The sequence below is a fragment of the Camarhynchus parvulus genome, chromosome 1A, assembly GCF_901933205.1.
Source record: "Camarhynchus parvulus chromosome 1A, STF_HiC, whole genome shotgun sequence".
NCBI lineage: Eukaryota > Metazoa > Chordata > Aves > Passeriformes > Thraupidae > Camarhynchus > Camarhynchus parvulus.
Window position 1 is genome coordinate 15,273,447 of NC_044586.1, and position 20,830 is coordinate 15,294,276.

Here is a 20,830-nt window from a genome sequence, read left to right on the forward strand (position 1 = left end):
AAATATCAAGGGATAGTATAAAAGCAAGAAATGGAAAGTACATATGAGACCATAGATGAGCTAGTAATGACTTGGTCCTACAAACTCCCATCCTACCAACCTTAAAATTACAGTCTTATTGTTTTGCAGAATTACACAGTAACTACCTTAAACACAGTAACAAATGATTTGCTGGGGAACAGCAAATCATTTAAAATCTCTCCCCATAAAGACAGGACACATTGTAAACTGCTGTTCCTCAACTGTGCAAAGAGCTCAGCACGCTTAACCAACAGCATTCAGAATTTATAATGTACTTCCAGTTGCAAAGGCCTCACAAATATTTGGGCATAAATGATCCTCCCAGTCTGCTGCTTTTTAACACAAGTTGGAGGTTATCAGTCACTTCCATTGGTGTGAGTGAGGAACACTCACCTGTACCCTCATGAGCAATTCTGGCAGCCAGAGGGGCGGCAACATCCACAAGGAATGACACAAAGCAGAATTCTCAAGTCCTTTTTGCCTTTTTTTCTTTTTTTTTTTAATGCAGGTGTGATCCTGACCTTCCCTTTGAGAAACAAGTAAATATTGTTATTCCTAATGGCAATAACACTACAGTGTCAGATCTTCTTTTGGAGTATCACTGCATTCACAAAAATTTCCAGCCTGTTCCCTCTCCTATTAAAGCTATTGGCAAGGTAAATGATGATTTATTGATGCTGTGTTTCTGCAGCACAGAATTTTAGTAGCAATAAATCTCTGTTCAGACAGATGATGTAATAATCTGAGCTTTCTACAAATGACTTAATGTTTCTTTACAAATGACTTCATATTTGTTGGTGGTTCCTAGAACAGTTCGTATTTCCTAACTGAATGAGGGAATACATAAAATAGTTTCAGTAAAAGGTTAGATTTTTAATTTCATTTTATTGTCCTTCCTGTCTGGGATGGTAAATTGGTCCAGTTGATCATAAAAAAAAGATGTGCTATTTCTCATCCTTTTCCATCTGTGAATTTTTAGGTACTTTGTGACTCATGCAGTAAAACCAAATGGAGAAATACATAAAGCAAAGGGCCAGGTCTGAATCCACACACTCTACCCTTCTTAAGGAGTGTGAGTCAAACTTCCACCAGCATTGGGATTTTGATAGATACTTTTTTTGTAAACCTGATTCCTTCAAATACACATGAACACGCACACACGCACACACAGACATTTTAAAAAGCTGTCCCTTAGCACAGCTCCTGAGAAATTTCCTACTAATTTCTTTCTAATTTCCTTGATGCTGGTCATGTTTCTTCCCACACTCAGGTAAAGTTTAAAAAGTTGCTTTTGTTATGTGTTTATAGGATTGGCATTGAATATAAGATAAATTGCCTTCTGTTGGCAAGATAGATATTTATAGAAATCACCAAGAACTTATTGCATTTCTAATCCCATTTATTTCAAGCACCTTAACTCAACAGGACCTGCAATTTGGCTTGCTCTTACTTCTCTAGTCATTCTAGTAGTCAACTTTCCTTACTATATAGTCCTTCTCTGTATTTTTAATTAAAATCTCATCATTAGAATGCATTCAGGAGAAGACAGGTGAAATTAACAGGGTCCTTTCCCCTCTGAAGAATACCTGGAGGAAGAGATGCTGTGGTGAGAAAAGCCATTAATGAGAGAGAAGAGGCAAGGTGTGAGTGATGTGGTTGCTGCCCTCAGCTCTGCCACTAAAGCCAAAACCTCACACGAGCACAGAAGTCAGGGAGGCTTCATCCCACGAGTGGTGCCACAAGGGGACAACCTTGCTGCAATAGGAAGGAATAAGAAGGCAGAGGTGACAATGGATGAGAAGAGCAGCATCCCCTGAGCTCAACAGTGTAGGACTGAAATTCAGCTGGGAACTGGAACTCGGTAAGTGCTGCCATGTTCTGTCATTGACAGTGATGTGGATGGTGCCTGCTTCTCTGAACACTTTACCTGAAAATATCTTATTTTGGCACTCATCAGGAGTCTTGCTGAAGACAGTGTTTTTAAGAGAGATTAAGAAACTGGGTTGAGAGTTTCAGTGCCTGATTTAAATATTGCTTGAACTTTGGTCAATCGCTCACATTTGGGAGCTGTCTCTCTGGGGACTCCCTTTCCTGGCAGATCCCCAAACTTCTTCAGAGGTGTCACTTGAAGAAGGGTGGGATGAAATTTTCACAAGCAAAGGGGTTGTAGTCTTGGCTGAACCTTTTAATTGAGATGCATGTGTTGTTTTTTATGCCTGATTGGTGTTACTACACACCTCAGAGCAGCATTACAGGCAAGAGCAGCAGAAATCTGTCACCTGCTTCATGCCATTGCAGCCATCCAGTCTCTGGGAACCTCTCCTGCTTACAGCTGATGTAGTTTTACAAATAACAGGTTAATCTTGCAGATCTCCAGCTGTTTGCCCTGTTTTATCAGTGCTTGTATCTATCTGCTCCATGAGGTGAGTGTGTGCCTGGAGAAGATGTGGCAGCTCCAGAGTTACTGTACTAGAAGTGACTTGCCACTGCTCCACAAAGAACTGGGACATTTGGACACTTGCTCTGGCTTACAGAAGGGATTGCCTGGTGCTTTAGACATAAGGGGAAGAAATTGCAGCAATTTAAAACAAAACCAGGAAGTTTTACCATTAGATAAGTCAAAATTGCTGGACCAGATGTGATAACACTTGAAGCATGAAACAGCTTTATCAGTAGGTTACTTATTAATTATTCCTTGGTGAATGTTCTATTTTTCAAGAATTCTTAAGTGACTTTTTTTTGCAATTCTACTAAATTCAAAATAGTTCTTGGACAGGTGAATGGCCCAATTGGACAGGGTAATAACACAATGGCATAAGCTCTGCCTTCTTGGGTTTAGTTGTGCTACATCATGATCTTTTTAAAAGTCCATCTACTGAAATGTGATTTTTACTGGCAAGAGAAGTAGCTTTTCATCTTTTTACCTAATCAAGAATAGTAAAGAAATCCTGGACCAGGCTGCAGACAATTACTTAAATTGTAGTGATAGTTTGTACTTTGACAGGATTAGCTCTGTTCATGTAGCTGGTGGACTATGAATTACATGCAAAATACAGCATGTGAGCTTGAAATCAAATCAAGAATGGATATAAAAGAGCAAGCTCCAAAAAGCACAAATGTAGTGATCACTTAGCTAAAATTAATGGTATGACTCAGTATGACAAACCAGAAGAGCAGAAGCATAAAAAACCCTGCTTGTAATAGATTTTTTCTTGAACGAGGGGAAAGTAGAGTGCTTGCAGTGTTCAGCTTCACCAATATTCTGTAGAGGACTGTAAGGAATTACTTTAACATTATTTCAGTAAAATAGGTCCTTAAAGAGAAGGGAGGAACAAGCAGAACACTCTGATCAGCATCTCTTGTGATAAAACTTCTATTACTACACCTGAACTTAGCTTGGAGAGCCACAGCTTTGGATTTTGCCCACAGCACCCCAAACCTCAGGGTACAGAAGTGTCCAGTGAAGTCCACTTTCACAAAATGTTTCACCTAAATACCTGCTTACTGCATTGTATGTTTTGTGCCTGTTTTGGCAGCAACTGATGTTGTCTAACAAAAAATCATCTAAAAAGTAAAATAGATGAGACTAGATGAGAGCAAAACCACCCTCAGGAGCAGCCTAAGAAACACACTGACAGCAGTTCAGTGCCAGCATGCACTGCCAGAAAACCTCTAATGGGCAATAAAAGGCAATAAAAGGCCTGACTAAATCCATGCAACATTCTGTGTGCCATCAAGAGCTCTAAACTCGGGCTCCAGTACAACTTCTAGGGGAAAAAAAATCTCACAGCCAGATGGTTCAACAGGAATACATTGCACTAGTCCTAGAGCTCTCCACAAAGATTCCAGGTGATCCCAGAAGCTGAGAGCAGTGTGGTTCTTACAATATCCATTGGCATATGTATAGAAAAGTGAGTTTTCAGATATGCTCAGGGCTATTAGAGATTACAGCCAATGCACCTTTCAGGGAATAGTAAAGAAGACAACAAAAATAGTAAAGAAGACAACATCAATACCTCTTGATGGCCACTGCTGGTTGAAGATTATCAGCTGAAGAAGTAACTCACAGTCCCAGCCATGAGGCTGAAATGTTTACCAGTTGATTAATAAGTTTGTAATATAAAATACAAATGCCTCAAAATGAAAATAAGACATTTCATCCTAAAGAAAAACAAATATCTCTGGGTCTCCTTATCCTACTCTCCTCTCTCTGACTGATGCCCTTGGACCTCACTGGCTGTGCTCCTCCTGCAAACAGCCACAGGATAAGCAAATATTCCTTGTATAGAGACCCATTCCCCACTGCCAGTTACAAAGAGGATCACATAGCACTTTTGGCATCCTGTAAAGTAGCATAATCATTTAAAAACCATGAATTAAAAAGAAAACAAAACTGCTTGGATAGGAGCTACAAAAATGTCAAGCCAAAGAAGAGCCAAATTCTAAGCACTGTAAGATAGTCTATGAAGATCTGGAGGACACAAACTGTTCTGGGTAGTCCAGATTGAACATTAGGATATGTTTTTGATGGGAGGATAGAAAAACACTGCAATAGATAGCCTTGGAGGTTTCCAGGACCTTGCTAGACAAGACAACCCAGGAGTTGGTGACAGTTCCAGTTCAAGTGGGTGTTTGGACATAATGATTTGCAGAGTCCCTGCCAGCCAGTGTTGCTGTGCTCCAGGTTCACAGACATAGACAGATCTAGAAGGGAATTTAGAGAGTAATTCCATTTATGCTAGGAGGTAAACATGATGTGGTGGTTTTTCTGCCATTTTCATGTTATCATGTTGTTGTACACTTCCAGATCTTAATTATTTCAACAAATGTTTATGAAAAGAGAGTTTAGATATTCTTTTGTCCATTCAACTATTTGACCAGTTGCTCACTTCTGAAATATTTTCTTCTGATGAGAAATTTCTCCAGCTTCTCTGAAGAATTTGGTTGCTGTTTGTTTTCAACACATTTTTCCTCTCCATATTCATTGCCATGATGTTTTCTTAGTAGCCAGTACTTAAGGTGCAGAAATAAAGGTTTCAGTTGTGATTTTGCAGTTGCTCTGTGGGTCAGTCCCCCTCCTCTATGTGGAAAAGAATCACAGAATGGTTTGGGTTGAAAGGGACCTTAAAAACCATTTCATTCCAACCCCCTGTCATGGGCAGGGACACCTTCCATTATCCCAGGTTGCTCAGAGCCCCATCCAGCCTCGCCTTGGACACTGCCAGAGATGGGGCAGCCACAGCTGCTCTGGAAGGAGGACAGAAGCCTCATTAAAGAGCAGGGTTTCCTAGTTTGTTCAGCTGATGAAAAATTTCCAGCTAGTGGAAAAACTCTAATATATGCAATCTCTTTGGAAATAGCCTTGGAGCTATGTTTTTTACTAAGGAGTGCTGCTGTCCCAGGGAGACAGGAGACTAGTTAAACCATAGAAACCTGAGAGAGTTTTTGTCCATGCTTACACCTTTTTGTCTGCACTCCCTATCATTTGACTGTTTGCTTTGACCCCCACCAAACCAGGCCAGATATTTGATTGTTTCTTGTCCTTCCATAGCTACTCTCTTTGGTCAGTAATCCTTCCAAGTACATTGATTTTTTTTTCCACAGTTTTGAGTTAACTCAGGTGGTCAAGCTGTGGTCATGCATGGCTAATTACAGTGGAAGGAGAAAAATGAGTACATTCATTAACATTCTGTTCCTTTGGAGAGACCCAGAAACGGCTTTGGCAGCTCCAGCTCCACTGCCACCCTGCCGGCAGCTCATTGTCTGTGCTTCTGAATCCCAGTAATTCCTGAAAAACGTGGCAGATCCTTGACTGGGAACTGGGAGGGTAAGAACAGCGTTCTGGGGATTTGATGTTTGATGCAGTTTTAAAGAGCTTTTTTTCCCTGCCCCCCCACCCCCGTGGCCTTTCTCCACAGCAGGCTCAAGCACTGCAGGCTTAATTACCTGCTCTGCTTCCATGGGTGCGCAGAGCTCTGTGCTCCCGAGGCTCCACAAGAATTCCATCCAACAGGACAGTGAGAGATCCAGCATTACACAACTGGTCCTGCTGGTCCTGTGTAACGAGCCCAAGCTGGCTGCTCCACCTCTGTGACATTGGGCTCATTCAGGGACAATGCACAGAAAGCTCTGGAATCGGTCCATGGGAACCAGATCTTTTGTTGGCTTAAATTAGGACCTTGAACATACATTTTTTTTTTCTTTAAGGTTCTGCCTTGGTTTTTAGCAGACCCAACTATTTTCTTCATGCTGTGACAATTAATTGGATTATTTTCATTTAAAGATCCAAGCCCACAGGATAAGTGGAATGGAACAGAATTGTTTTCCTTTCCCTGCTCTCCCTCATTAGTAGTCTAAACAAGTGTGAGGCTGCATTAAGTTTGTAGCTATTTTGTTAGCTTGAAATCACTTTCTTCTCTTCTGCAGATGGAGACTGTGCTTAGATCATTATAATCCAGGATGCAGTTGTGGTATATTAAAAGTGAAAAGGCTACTTACAGAATTTATGCTTGCAATTACCTTGGTAGTGGAAAAGGACGGCAACAAAAGTAAGTTTCACAAAGAAAAGGAGAAAAAAGGAAATTACAGCATGTTTACTTTTCTTTTTTTTTTCCTACTGTGAAAAGTGGCATAAAACTGAACAAATCTCTAGGCTAAGTTGGGCAGATGTTGGTATCACTGCAAACTCTGCCTGCAACACAGGTGAGCCTCCAAAATGTCATCCCGTTTAGCAGGTTGGTCTTCACAGGGTAATTGTCTCAATTTCACATGGGCTTGACCTACAGATGCAATGGTTGACCAGTCCATCTCCTAAGTAACCTTTGAAAACCCTTGCTGGAATGCCAGAGCTGTTGGGAAGCTGTCAGAGCAGTTAGTGCTTCATCTGGAAACCTTCAGAGGGCCACTTTTGGGATGAATGGGAGAGGGTACATATTCCTTACTGACATTAAAGCTTCAGAATGCCAGAGATTTTGCTGCCTAGGCCAGTACACTCACATCTACATGTGCCAGATTCAGTTACAGACTGTGTGTGGATGTGTTTGTAACTAGGACAGATAAATGGACAGGGATCCCATCATATTTTGGTCAACTGAGAACTGATTCTTGATAGCTTATTAAGACTTCACCAGCAAAATAATTAATCTTCTCCTAAAAAATTGGTTAATTTTGTGTATTTTCATAGTGATTGTGTGACACATAGAAAAACTGGCTCTTAAACCCTCATTTCAAATGAGAATTACACTTTGGTTTTGAAATGTTTTGCCTAGAATCTCCTGCTTCACATTAGGTGCTAAAGGTAGCTAAGCCAATTTGCAAAGCCAGCTGATTTCAGAGCTGACCTTTGCCAAACTGAGAGCTATCATTTTTTTAACCCTGAAGACTTTTCCTGCATTTCATTGATGTGTGAGAAATACCCAGACATCAAGCCTGACAACTCTAGTTCTGCAAAAAGTTTTCTTTCTCTCTTTGTGTAACAGAACCAAAGTTTACTGCTTGCTGTCTAGGTTGGAGAAATGTCCTTTCTGCTACTTTGTCACTGAAGATCAGATTAGCATTAAAAATCCAGAACAGACTTCTGTTGTTAACAAACAGCAAACAACATGGAGAACATCCCCTATGCTGTTCAGTAAGAAGAACCAGTGATGAAAGGCATGACAAGAACATGTTCACACACCCTGGAAACAGAGGAGAACCTCTGCCAGGCTGTCAGTGGCTGGGGAAATGTAGTAGGAACAGTCAGGTACTGCTAAGTGCGCTTAGGGAAGGCTCTAGGCAATGGAGCTGGAAGACAGAGAGTGAAAGGACTGGAAGTGTAAATCAAGAATGCAGCAGAGAAGGGGTTGCATATCTGTGGGAGTACTTAGGATGGAGTTTTTCAGGCTTTCAATTATTCCATTGAAATTGAGAGAAGTGGGGGAACAGGACAGGAAAGATTAAGTAACTAAAGCACTTGCCTAAACCCTGGGATTTCATCACCATCAACTAGGTTTTTTTCCAGACTCATGGTTCTGTGAATTTTGTGAAAGTTTAGGAGGGGAGAGCTGATTAAGATTTTTTGAGCCCTAAAGGATTTGCAGCGCTTCCCTAACCTTGGATTAGCTTAACTTTGGGTTAGAAAAACCTTCCAAGTTCTTTCCAGCGATCACTTGCATCTTCCACCATGGAAACAGCAGCCCTGCTCTTGAGACTCTTTGATCCTTGGACCTGTGGTTTTCTCAGGTTATCTCTGACCATTGCTCTGATCTCTTCCCTCACCAAAATCTCCTCACTTCCATGCAGCTCCTCTAAGGTACAGCTGGATCATTCATGTCAGCAATGGAGCATGACCACAAAGCTCATGGTCTAAGCTCACACCAGTCTTTTCTGCACAAACCTTTCATGGTTCCAGAAGTGCTTCTTCACAGCCCCACTGAGAGTTCTCTCATTTCCTTGTAATCCATCCTCTTACTGGCCATATTGGCTCCATACATTCATCTACAGGCCCTGGAACCACAGGTTTTGACTCTCCTGCAACTGACCATCAATCCATGAGATACCAAGAGGGACAGCTTGTCACTTCAGCCCCATTCTGTGGCACCAGAGCCAGACTGTGCCCTGTGACTGAAGTGTGGTGTTCTGAGTTGCATCACAAGACGTGGCAGTTCCAGTTCCAGTCAGGTTGGTCACTCACTGTGCCTCCTGTGCCTGCTTGGCTGTCCTTGGTTCTCCTGTGTGATGCCAGCCAACCCTTCCAAGCAAGAACATCCTCTTCCTAGGCTCTTCCAGAAGCTGCGTTCACTGGGACTTCAGTATCAGGCCCTAAAATAGATGCATTAGGGTTGAAAAAGAGGGAACAGAATGTAACAGCAAGTTGCATCATTTTGTTTACATCTTGTTCCAGTTTCTTTTTTCCTTAATTTATTTTGAGAGCTTTATGTCAGACAGAGAAGCTGCACTTGATCACCATATAGGAAGCAAACGCTGAGTAAGAAGACAGACTGTGGTTAAGCTTGCAACACACAGTGATCTTCCATGTCTTGGGATAATGTGAAAAAAACAATGGATTTAGCAAAGAATCTGCAGAGAATCTTTGCCAAGAAGAACAAAGCATAGGATCACCACTGAACCAGTACAAGAACAGATCAAATATACTGACTAAGAATAAGATGTCTGGAAAACACAAATATTTTTATTAAGTATATTATTTTGTATCCTTGAGATTGACTGGGAAAATTGTCACCTTCATTTTTCTCTGGAATTTTGGAGGAAGGACAATGCTGACTGTGCTAACTGATGAATAATACTGAGCTTCCTTAATTAAAAATAGTTATTATTAGTTAGTGTATTCGTTAACTGTTTTGTTCCAGACTTTCCATGTTTCTTTGTTTATGGAAAAAGATCATGTACTAAATATGTCTCTTGCAAGTCCACCAAGGATTTTGTCCAAGGAGAATCCAGGAATAATATTTTAAGAGATGACGTTGTTTAAGCGAACTCAGCTATAAATATTTTAATTGCTTACAAAACAAATCAAATTTGTCACATCCTTAACTCCTGCCTGAGGAATCTGGTATCTCTGTGCCAGGAAGAACTATGCTGTGGGTTCCAAATTGCCTGCAAAAGTCACAGCCAAGCCAGAAATTCATACTAAAAAAATAATACTACTTACATAGGAAAGAAGTAATTTCAATGGTATTGAAAATTGGCGAAACCTGGTTTTGGAAGGGCTGCTAGGAATTGCTAAGATATTCAGGATATGAGTTGACAGTCTAAAAGGTGACTATACCAATTTCCTTGATTTTGTAGAGCTGAATGAGTTGCCTTGTTCCTTAGACTATACACATGGAAATAGAAATGGTTTCCCTATGACATAGATGCTATTAATATAAAGAAAGTTATTTGGGCTTTCAGGAAAGTATAAACTAGAACTTTCTCAGAAAGGGTGTGGATATAGAACTGTCTGTGGTGGCCAGTATGGAACAGAGCTGGACTGTTTCAAATACCCTCAAAAGGCACCTCATTTTTAGAACTGAACTAATATTACTTATTTGTTGACATCATTTAACTTTTTCCTACTTTTAAGAGACATAGCAAATGATGTGTTCTGCCTCTAGATTAAGAAGTGAAGCAAAAATTATGTACCCTCGGTTAAATTCATGTTTTGTCCATAATTTGAATGGTGAAATTCTGGTTCCTTTCCTTCCAAAAATGTAATAGAAATTGCAACATTGCAACATGACTGATGAGAGTAGGGAATGGCTTCCAGGCTAGGAATAAAGAAAGCTGAGAAGGAACAGGATAAAAAAAAAGAGTAGCACTGCCAGGATTGACATGAACTGACAGTTCATCATCTGTGCTGGTAACAAATTCAGGATCCACACCAAGATGCTCTCAGAACCAGGTCCAGGACAAGCCAAAGGAGGTGAATTTCACTCAACAGGCTGTCCCATGTGCTGAGAATACAAGATATTTCCAGGATTTTCAAGAGTAGACCGCACAAACATTTGGAAGAGCAAAACCCTTCAAGTTATTATTTAGACAGACAACATCAGGCTTGGGATAGGTGAAGGGTGAGGGGGTTTTAAATGAATCCTTTGTGAATTTTTTCAATTCTTCCTTTTCCTTTGTGAATTTTTTTCCATTCTTCCTTTTCCCTAGATGTCAGGCCATGATCACCAGGAAGGCAGAAATGTGACTGAGACAGAGCCCAGCTCTGAACCAGTGCAGACATTCTGACGTTGTTAGGTATTTTTGAATATTGATGATAATTTCCTGAAGATGGAGCATGGCAGGAAACAAGTGGGCGAGCAAATGTTACTTCTAGAATGTCTCACAGAAGTAAACCCAAGGAATTTCTGAGTTGTCTCATTCTTCAAGAGTTTGGAGACCCAAGATCTAAACTGTTTAATTCAATTGTGAGACACTGCATATGAAGTATGACCAGATGTGCCTCCTTTTAAATTTGCATTCTACCTATTAAGAAAATACATTTTTGTCCATGCTACAGCATTTTCTGAACATTTGATTCACTACTGTGCCCCACTGAAGTCAGGCAACTAAAGATCTACAGTGCACTCAGCAGGTGTGAAATCTTATCAGAGTTGTGTAGCAGTACTAAAGTGTCATAAAACAGATTAAAGCATTTGGGGTTTTTTCCTGGCCTTCTACCTGTTGAATATAAAAAACATAGACTTCTGTTATTCAGACAGACTAGGGAGCTACAAATAAATCTGGATTACAAGTAGTATCAACAGCAGCTAAAAAGGTCCTAATAAACCAGTAGAAAATTTGTGGGAGTGTTTCTGAATGGCTTGCACTATGCTTACCCATCTCTGCATTATTTTCTGACCAATCTCAAGTATTGGTCAGAAATACTGTATTTTTTCTGGCTTATTGTTAAGAAATACACCTGGGACGTATTAGGAAAGCAGTAAGAAAGAAAGGAAAGTCAGAATTGATTCCTAAATGTTGATTAAGTAGTTAGAAGCAAACTACTTGTGAATTGAACATTTCTAGGCTATTTCTGATGCTGAGAGGGAGCTTTCATGGTTAAACCCCCTCTGAATCTTTCCAAGAGACATCTCCAGCATCACTCTAATACAGCAATTTGGATTTGTTACACCAATTGACTGCAGAGAAAGGAATGTCAAACCTCACATCAATGTCCTTTCTCTGACAAGCTCCCCCTCCTTTGAACTACAATAACGAGGACAGCGTTGTTTTGCTTTGCCACAGACGTTCCCCTGAGTTTTCTGAAGGCTTCAGAGGTTCGGTGGAATTTGACAAGAGGTATTTGGGCTTTTGTGTTTGCCTTTAATTGCTGCGCCCCGGGGTGGATCCTGCTGCTGCTGCAGCCGGAGAAGAGGGCGCAGGACCCTGGGGATTGTCACATCCTGCAGGAGTGGCACAGCACATAGCCTGCAGAAGTTTGCATGCTCAGAGCAAAGATTCTGTTCCAAAATGTTTGTCTAACTCCTATGCCTGGCAGCTAAAGAGCTGCTGCCCTTCTGCATGGTGAATAGGTGCTTATACTTCTATATGATGGGCTAACTGTGGAAATACACAGAAATAAAAGTTTATTGGGCTGTTGGTAATGGTTACACTGTGTCACAGTTTGGGTTAAACCTTAGGTATTTCTGTCAGCTCTCCTTCAACAACAAACAAATTCATCTGCTTGTTTTGGCTCTGCCATGGCTGATTTCAGGATAAGCATCTGGTTGTAAGTTTCTTTAGGTGTGCAGACCTTCAAAAACTATGGACAAACTCCAATATTCACGAGGCACCAGCCCACTAACTTCAACTGCAACAGTGGTGAACCCATTAATCAGACTTTTATAGCAGTGAGATAACCTTCCATGTGTACAGCTCTGTTAAAAACATATATTTAAAATTAGAAAATTAAAATAAACCGTGTGTGTTTTGTGATGGAATGTCTGCTAACATAAATACTTTTACAGCCACATAAAAATAGAAACATTAAATACTTTGTTTTTCCATAGGTCTGTTAAGCAACAGCTAGTGCTTTTATTAATATACTGTTTCTCTTTTTAATTGCACTTCTATTTAGAAAAATTCACAATCCTGACTTATGAGGAAAGTTAAACGGAATCATACAGAAAACTCAAAATGCAGACATGCCTCATTCCTCTAAAACAAGAGACTGGTTCTTCATGTGCCAGTAATTTTTTTAGTCTTAGGGAGCCATTTGGTTCCCTTTCTCTCTTCAAAATAATTAAATAAATGGAAGTTTGCCCCACTTCCCCCCTCACACATCCACATACATGCACAGGACCAGCAAAACTCAGTAATTTTCCACTGGCACAACAGCCTTTCAGTGCCTGCCATCTGCTGTGCTGGCAGAACCCACCAGAGGAGCTCCAGCAGCAAGGCAGGAACTGGAACGTCATGTTGTGAATATTCATTCCATTTTCATTGTCACAGCTGGGCCTCAGCATCCCTCCCAGACTGACCTTGCCCCCCCAGCTTCCCTGTGGCAGCTGCGGGGAGCAGACAGGAGGAAGGTACTGAAATCAAAGCTTACAACTCACAAACGCCCAAGTCAAAACCAGTGCCCGTCCCTGCTAGGGGGTAGGGATGTCTCTCACTCCCACTGACCACTGTCACTGACACAGATTCTTAAGGAGCTCTGCTCTGGGAAGAGAACTTTAGTGAAATACCACTTTTCTAGATCCATAACCAGTTCATTTTGAATTTATTTATCCTAGAGTGTCTTTTCCCTTCTTGCTAATTCTGTTTCTGGGTTATGTGTCTGTACTTCCAACATGGTGAACATGAGTGCACAACTTCTGCAGGTTTCAAATGTGGGACCGGAGTTCAGATGTCCCAAAGGACAGTCAGTCTCTTCAGGAAGCACTCCAGCACCTCATTCAAGTTCAAACATGTTAAATTTAGGCTTCTGTTATTTCAAACCTACCAAACCTAATGCTTTCAAAAGCTGGTCTCAGCAGGTAGGTTCACAGTGCTCTGGGAGGTCCATGGTGGATTCTCTGGGTCTGACTGTAGATCCTGAAATTGTGAGGTCTCTGGGCAAGAAATCTGCTTTAGTGCACAGAACTCCTAAATTCCTTATCTCTACATAAAAACTAACAAGGTAAAATAACCCAAATCTGTCAGTTAAGTCCACCTCATCAGCAACTCTCCTCAAGTCAATTGATGACATCAAGACAAACCTTCCCTCACTTCCACACGCTCCATGTCATGATGGGAGCAGATGATTGTCCTTTGTCACTCCTCCAATGTGAGCTCACAGATTTGCCTTCTGCATAGTTGAGGCCAGCCTAACTCCTGACTGTGAGACCTGTGACAGCCACAAGCCCTCAGGGAGTCCCGGCTGGCAGAGCTTGCTGAGTGCCAAGGCTTATGCCGGCCTGCAGGGACAGGATCGTGGGATGCACTGGGAAGAGCATGGATTGCAGGTAGAGGGAGGTCATCCTGCCCCTCTGCCCAGCCCTGGGAGGCACATCTGCAGTGCTGTGTCCAGCTCTGGGCTCCTCGGCACAGGAGGGACAGGGGCCAGTGGAGGCTGCAGAGATGATTTAGGGCCTGGAGCATCTCTGGCAGGGAAAGGCTGAGGGAGCTGGGGCTGTCCAGCCTGGAGAGGAGCCCCAGCTGAGAGGGGCCCTCAGCCCTGGGTGTCCCTGTGTGCAGGGAGGGTCAGAGCAGGGCCCAGGCTCTGCTCCAGGGGCCCAGCAATGGCACCAGAGGAACGGGCAGGGACTGAGCCCAGGAGGTTCCACCAGGGCAGGAGGCAGAACTTCTGTCCCGGGCAGTGACTGAGTCCGGAGAGAACGGCGAGTCTCCCTCGTTGGGGATATTCCAGAACCGTCTGGACCGTATCTTGTGCCGTGCGCTCAGGGATGGCCCTGCTGGAGCAGCTCAGCAGCCGCGGCACCCCCACCGCTCCGCTCCGCTCCCCGCCCGGTCCCTGTCCCGGGCCGCCGCCGCTGCCGCCGCGGGACGGGACGGGGCGGGGCGGGGCGGGGCGGGGCGGGGCGGGGCGGGGAGGGCGGTGCGCGCCGGCGGGCGCGGCCAATGGCGGAGCGTGGCTCGGCGGCGCGCGGCTCTCGCGAGAGCCGGCGGGTAAACATCGGCCCCCGCCGCGGGCCCGCCTGCTGCCATTAGCGCGGGGGCGGCGCCGCGCTCGGACCGGGCGGGAGGTGAGTCCTGAGGCGAGCCGGGTCCCGAGGGGAGCCGGGCACCCTCCGCCCCGGCGCTGCCCGCGGAAACAGCCCCGGCACGCTGCCGCTGGAGACTGGGAATCTCCCCCTGCCTCCCCTCTTTCCTCCCCCCGCACCGTGAGGCAGCAGGAGCAGCCATCGCCGTGGAGGCTGAGGGAGCGCAGCCTCAGCCTCGGCTGCGGGGACGATCGGGGGTGGCTCTGGGCTGCGGGGCAGTCCGCCCACCTGCCCCCGGGCTGGCTCTGCCCGCAGCCCCCGGGCTGGCTCTGGCCGCAGCCCCCGGGGTGGCTTTCCCCTGCCGCCGGCTGGGAGGCTGAGGTGCCGCCGCGGTGTCGGTGCGGGGACCGAGGTGAGCAGGGCCGGGGCTGTGCGGAGAGCCCGCCGGCAGGGTCAGGGCTGGGCTGTACTCGTGCTACAGAACGTGGCTCTGGGCTTAAGGGTGTCCTGCCCTCTTTAGAAATAAATAAATAAATAAAGGGACGAAATTATCTCCGTAATGCGCTTAGAAAAGCAAACAACCTTCACAAGTTTCCACTCGCGGGAGGAGCAAATCCCAAACCTTGTGCAGAGCCGGAGGAGTTGGGGATTGAGGCCCCGTGGTTTGGCTCTCCGGCTCGTGCTCTGTGTCTCCCGACAATTCCCATTGACTCAGGTAAAAGTTAAATGCTAGGGACTTAGTGAGGTCGCGCAGTTTTTGTTTGGTTTTACTTGATCTGGAACGCCTTGGGTTAGAATAGCAGAGTTCAGACGCGTGCCTCCGCTGATGTACCTGGCTTCCTCTTGCAAAATCCACCCTGGGAATAAGTGAGCCTTGCTGTAGCCTCTGAGTCAAAAGCAACGCCGACGTTTCGTTTTTGTTTGGGTTTTTTTTTTAAGAGAAGGTTCCTATAAGATATTTGGTGGGATGTATTGGTTTTGCTTTTACCTTCCTTTTGGCGAGCAGTGGGGTTTTTGTTGACTGTAGATGTTGCGGTTTGTCAGGTGTACTGGTTCAGTGTTTTGATTACAGTTTTTTAAAGTCACTTAAAACAGAGGGATCTTGTTTATGAGTGTTTATGATGCTAATAAATCTCGCTAGAGTTGTGCCTGCTCCATAAAAGACGCCTGAATATACACAGGAATCTGAAAAATTGTTTTCATTCCTTATCCTTCAGGAATGAAAGAATATTAGCTTTTAATTTTACTCTGAAGAGTGAAAAGAAATAGGAGCCCACAGGCTACTGACCTGAGAGGTGATGATCAGTGGGCACCCTCATTGCATTTGAGAAATCTGTTACTGTATCCAGTAGAATTGCTGCAATTTTACCTTCTGTGCCATATGTAGTCATGTTTTCCTGGCTTTGTCAAGAAATGTCTTGGATAGGAAAAGTCAAATTTGAATAGCTCTGTGGACTCATTTGTTTTTCATAATGTACATGGCATACTATATGTTCAATTTAAATATTTTTGCTTAACAGAGCTTGAAAAAATTCTAAACACTTATTTCTCAAACATTTCAGGAGAAAACAAATCCCAAGCCACTAGCTAAGCAGTATTCAGAAGCAAATATTTACGGAGGACAGGTATCATGCTTTTTTTTCAGAAAGTTAGTTTGTCTTAAAAAAACAAGTAGCAAATGCGCCCTCCATCATTAACTTGCAGTGGACTTGGACCAGGCCTATGGTCTTGGTGAGGGAATGCTCCCAGGGGAGCAGAAATTTTGGGTTTCTGTCAGATGATCTGTTGTGGACCTGCCTGTGCAAGCTGACCTCGGGTGGTCTGAGCCACAGTGGAGTCCCTGGTGGGGCTCTCCTGGGTTGGAACAGTTTGGGAGGTCACACTGGTGTTCAGTGCATGTGGCTGAGATGTGCTCACCTGTTTTTTCTCAGGAGTTCTCTGTATCCTCCCTTGGCTCATCTGTCTTTTTGTCCCCAATCTTTGTATGGTGCGTAGGAGATTTTTTAATCATTTAGGTTACTGCTGTAGTTTGGGATGGCTCTTGAATCCTGTGGTGACCACAAGGAGCTTAGTCACTGTCTGTGTCCTCTGCATCTGTCTAGGCAGTGAGTTTGTCTTGCTTTCAAAGCTTATCTCCTCCCTACAGATTCAGCTTTTGCTCAGTCCATGTTTATTCTAATAAAAATGTTGTTCTTCCCACCCAGTTTAAGCTGAGCGTTAGTTAAAATGTGAAACCAGTTGATAAACTTTGATATTTGTATTCCAAGAGGTGCAGGGTAGACATGGAAATTGCAATGAAAAGAATTGCTTCTCTGAATGCAGTATTCATCAGCACAAAGCCTGCTAAGCTGATATTATATGGTAAATGGTTTGCTTTTAGTCTCCCAGAAAGAGGCTTTGTGTCTTAGGGTAATGGCAGTTGACATAAATCAAGCATACAATTGTCCACAAAATCATTTAATCTTCTCTTGTTGCTCGTTTTAACATATAGCTGCACTTAGAGCAGACCTGCCACTAGTGGTAATTGCATTGCTGTGGCTTGAAAATATGGGTTTGAAAAATAACTGGAGTCTAATTTTTGAGATGGGTTGGTGCAGAATTTTTCCAAGTCTGGTGATTAAATAACAGCTTTTGTTGTGCAAAAAATTGTTATCCTGGGGTAAGCCAATTTAATATTGTGGGGTAGGAACTCAGGGAAGAGTTATTTACTTCATGTTATGCATTTAAATAGTGAACTGGCAGAATCTTGTCTTGAAGACTCAGAAATTAGTTGTCAAACTAATTATTAGTCTGCAGCAGAGCAGACTTTATAATTTGATTGGTACAGAAGATCCTGCAAATCTGTAGTTTAAAACTACAGAATAACTTCAGCAGTCCCACTGCTCCAGTATTTGCATGGGGAAGTAATAGAACATTTTCCTCTTAATAATATGAAACAAAACAGGAAGTAGGGGAAGAAATAAATGATCAAGAAAAACTCAGTTTCCTTGACATAAATAATTTGAGGCATTAGTAGTATGGGAAGCATTAAAATGGGCAGTTGTCATAGTTAACACTGCCTTACTTGTGAAATCAGGTAGTCTTGTAAGGCATGCATTGATATATCATTAAATACCCATTACTGATTAAAAAAGCAAAGGAAAATGGTGGATCAGGAAAGAATATAAATTTTTATTCTTCAAGTAGCTGACTTTCTGGTTTCTCGGTAATTTAGATGTTGGGTTTTGTATGCTGGTATGTACTGTAGACCTGAAACTTAGTTTGTGTCGTGTGTCTTTAATATTTATACCTACAGACCTGCAAATTTGTTAGGTGACCCGTGGTTTCATGATAGTTACAACTGATCAGAATGTGAAGAAAAGAGACCTAGAATTTGGAAGACTATTTCTATGGGATTTTGGTTGTCTAAGGAACAGTTGTCTTTATGTTTTTACTAGTAAAAAGAGCAGTGGTTGATTAAAATGGTAGCCTGGGTTTATGGGATTTCAGAAGAGTGAGAATGTCCTGAAGTAGTCAAAAGGGAATCAACTCTTCACCTTTTAGTAACAGGGAGCAGCCATGATGAAGTCATACTCTGGTGTGTGCAGGTTGTGCAAACAAATGGAGTTTATCAAAGGTGACAGAATGAATGGGAGGGAGAAAGTAAAGGGATAACTCAAATCTCTATGGGAGAGGAAGAGTGTTTGCTGTACTGCAACTTATATTAGCTATGTCTCTTATGTTCCAGAGTTTGAGCCTGTGATCACTGACTTGCTGTAGAGGAGCTCCAGTCTTAGCAAAGACCTTGGCATATTGGAGTGTGTTAAATTTCCTTCCACAGAAGGGGAAACAAAAAATATTTTTCTTGTCTTTGACCAGATGAAAGGTTGTGAAACCTTTTCTACTTGGAGTAATAAAGAGAGTTGTTTACAATTCTGAGAGCACTGTGTGTAATGTCACATTAAGTACTGCATTTATAAAATGTGCCAAGGTATTTTAGCAATTAAATCTCCTGGTAGGAAAAGAAAACCCAGCTGACCATCCCCAGACAAACCCTTGGAAAACCTGGCCTTCCCAGAAAGCTGTACTTGATTAAAGGCCCTTTTTATGAGCCACTGTAGTAGAATAATGCTTATGAGAAACACAGCTGTGCATCAGTTGGTTGCAGTTTAAAATGAAGATATTGGGTCACACCAAACCATAGGAGTGGCAAAGACACTCAGCTTTGTACACGGGAGTGTACAGAAGGGGCAGGAGTCATAACTTCCATTCCCATAGCCAAGGGGTGAGGAGGGAATGCAAGTCATCACTTCAGTAGGACACCTGACTACCCTGAATGGCTGCTGAAGGCAGAAACAGCAAAGCAAAGGGGCTTGGCAGGAGCAGCTTGTCACAAGTGGGGATCCCTTTGTGCTTGTGGGGCTCTGCTGGTGGTACAGGCTCCATGTCCCTGGTGCAACAGGGAGGGAGACAGCTTCTTGGCATGCTTGTGCTGTGCCATGAACTTCCTCCAGGATCCCCCGAAGGACAGATGGGAGCCTCTTCCTACCAGATCACTGCCACTCTGGAGACTCCTGAGTCTGTTCTGTGGGTAAAAATTCTCAGTGTTTTTATGACTTTATTGGTAAAAACCTGCTTACATCTGAACTGATAGGTAAATTCCAAAGGATATTTCCTTGTCTGCAGGAGGGCTGTTGTGTACAAACCAGCCAAGATGTGGATGGCCTCACCACAGAACCCTTTCCTTGGGATTAGATGTCTTAGATGTCCATGGATCACATCTGCACACAGAGGAGGGGACAGGATGCAGGGATCCCAGTGCTGCCCCTTCATTACCCAGGGCAGAGCTGCCTCTTTGGCTGATTAGCTAGATTTGAACCAGACTCAGGAGAAGGCAGGGGTGGTTCACAGGCTTCCACTATTTCCCGTAAAAACTGAGGAAAACCTTTCAGGAGAAATCCCCTTTTCCCAGATTAGCCCAGAAGAAATGGCAAACCTTAGTCCAATGGCATCAGGCTCCTTTTGTATATTGGAAAAGTGTTTATTACAGACATTCCTTTAAATTTGTTTTAATTACTTTTTACAATGAGCAGTTGCATAATGTGTTCCCTGCCCTTCCCTCTTGCTGGTGCCTTATAAGGGAGGTAACCAGAATGGCAGCCAAATATCAGCCTGATGATGAAAGAATTGTTCCACTTAAAATGTCACTAATTTTTAGCCTGCTGAGTCCTGTATGAAGAGGAAAGCTTACATTAGTAGCTCCCCAGACAAAAGCATTGCACTGCATTGTTTAAAGACAGCTGTTGTTTCTTACAACAGAAACAACAGCTGAAGTTAAAGATTGCTCTGTTCTGTGCTCTGTGTCATTCACAGAGCAGGAAAGGAGGAAAAATTTAATCACAAGGTAAGGATTTAGTGGGAGTACCTGTTTCTTCAAACAGTAGCAACTGGATATGTAGAATGAAGGCTGTTTAACAGTAATTAAAAGTATAATTTAACAAGCTGTAAAATCTGGAACTATAAGGAAATTTTATGTTCTGCATACAAGCTTCTCTGTGGGATGCGGGACGCAGTCATTCAGCAGTGAGAGCCATGGCTAGTACAGACAGGTAACAGGCAGCTGTTAAAGCACATTCCCATGCAGTGGAGTAATGGCTGTGGCTTATCAGACACTGGTGCAGCAAATACTCTTGGTGAGACTTAGCAAGGCAGTTTAAAAGGCTGGGAGAACTGGGATTGGTCAGCCTGGGGAAGAGAAGGTTTCGGGTGACCTCATTGTGGCCTTGCAGTGCCTGAAGGGAACCCACAGGAAAGATGCAGAGAGGGCCTGGAGTGACAAGGGGCAATGGCTCCAAAGTGACAGAGGGGAGGTTTAGTTTGGATATGAGGAAGAAACTGTCCATCCCTGTGAGGGTCGTGAGGCCCTGGCACAGGCTGCCCAGAGAAGCTGTGGCTGCCCCATCCCTGGCAGTGTTCCAGGTTGGATGGGGCTCTGAGCAAGCTGGGATAGTGGCAGGTGTCCCTGCCCATGGCAGGGCGCTGGAATTGGATGTTCTTTAAGGTCCCTTCCAACCCAGCCAGTCTGAGATTCTCTGAAATAAGGCTGCCTTGTGGTGCACATGCTGCAGTTTCGTGTCTTGGAAGGCAGTCAAGTGCATCACAGCAAATTCCGACTTTCAAGATAAGGTGAAAGAAAGGAATTGTGTAATTTCTGG

General features: G+C 43.4%; 1 protein-coding gene across 1 annotated transcript in view; it reads left to right on the plus strand.

Annotated features, from left to right (window-relative positions):
* Window positions 1–14,614: 14,614 nt before the first annotated feature.
* The window catches only part of STK38L (serine/threonine kinase 38 like), a 47,110-nt gene continuing 40,894 nt past the window's right edge, over window positions 14,615–20,830 (plus strand). Inside the window, exon 1 of the mRNA XM_030960109.1 lies at window positions 14,615–14,678. The gene's annotated coding sequence lies outside the window, so the exon portion shown is untranslated. The remainder of the gene's footprint in view (window positions 14,679–20,830) is intronic.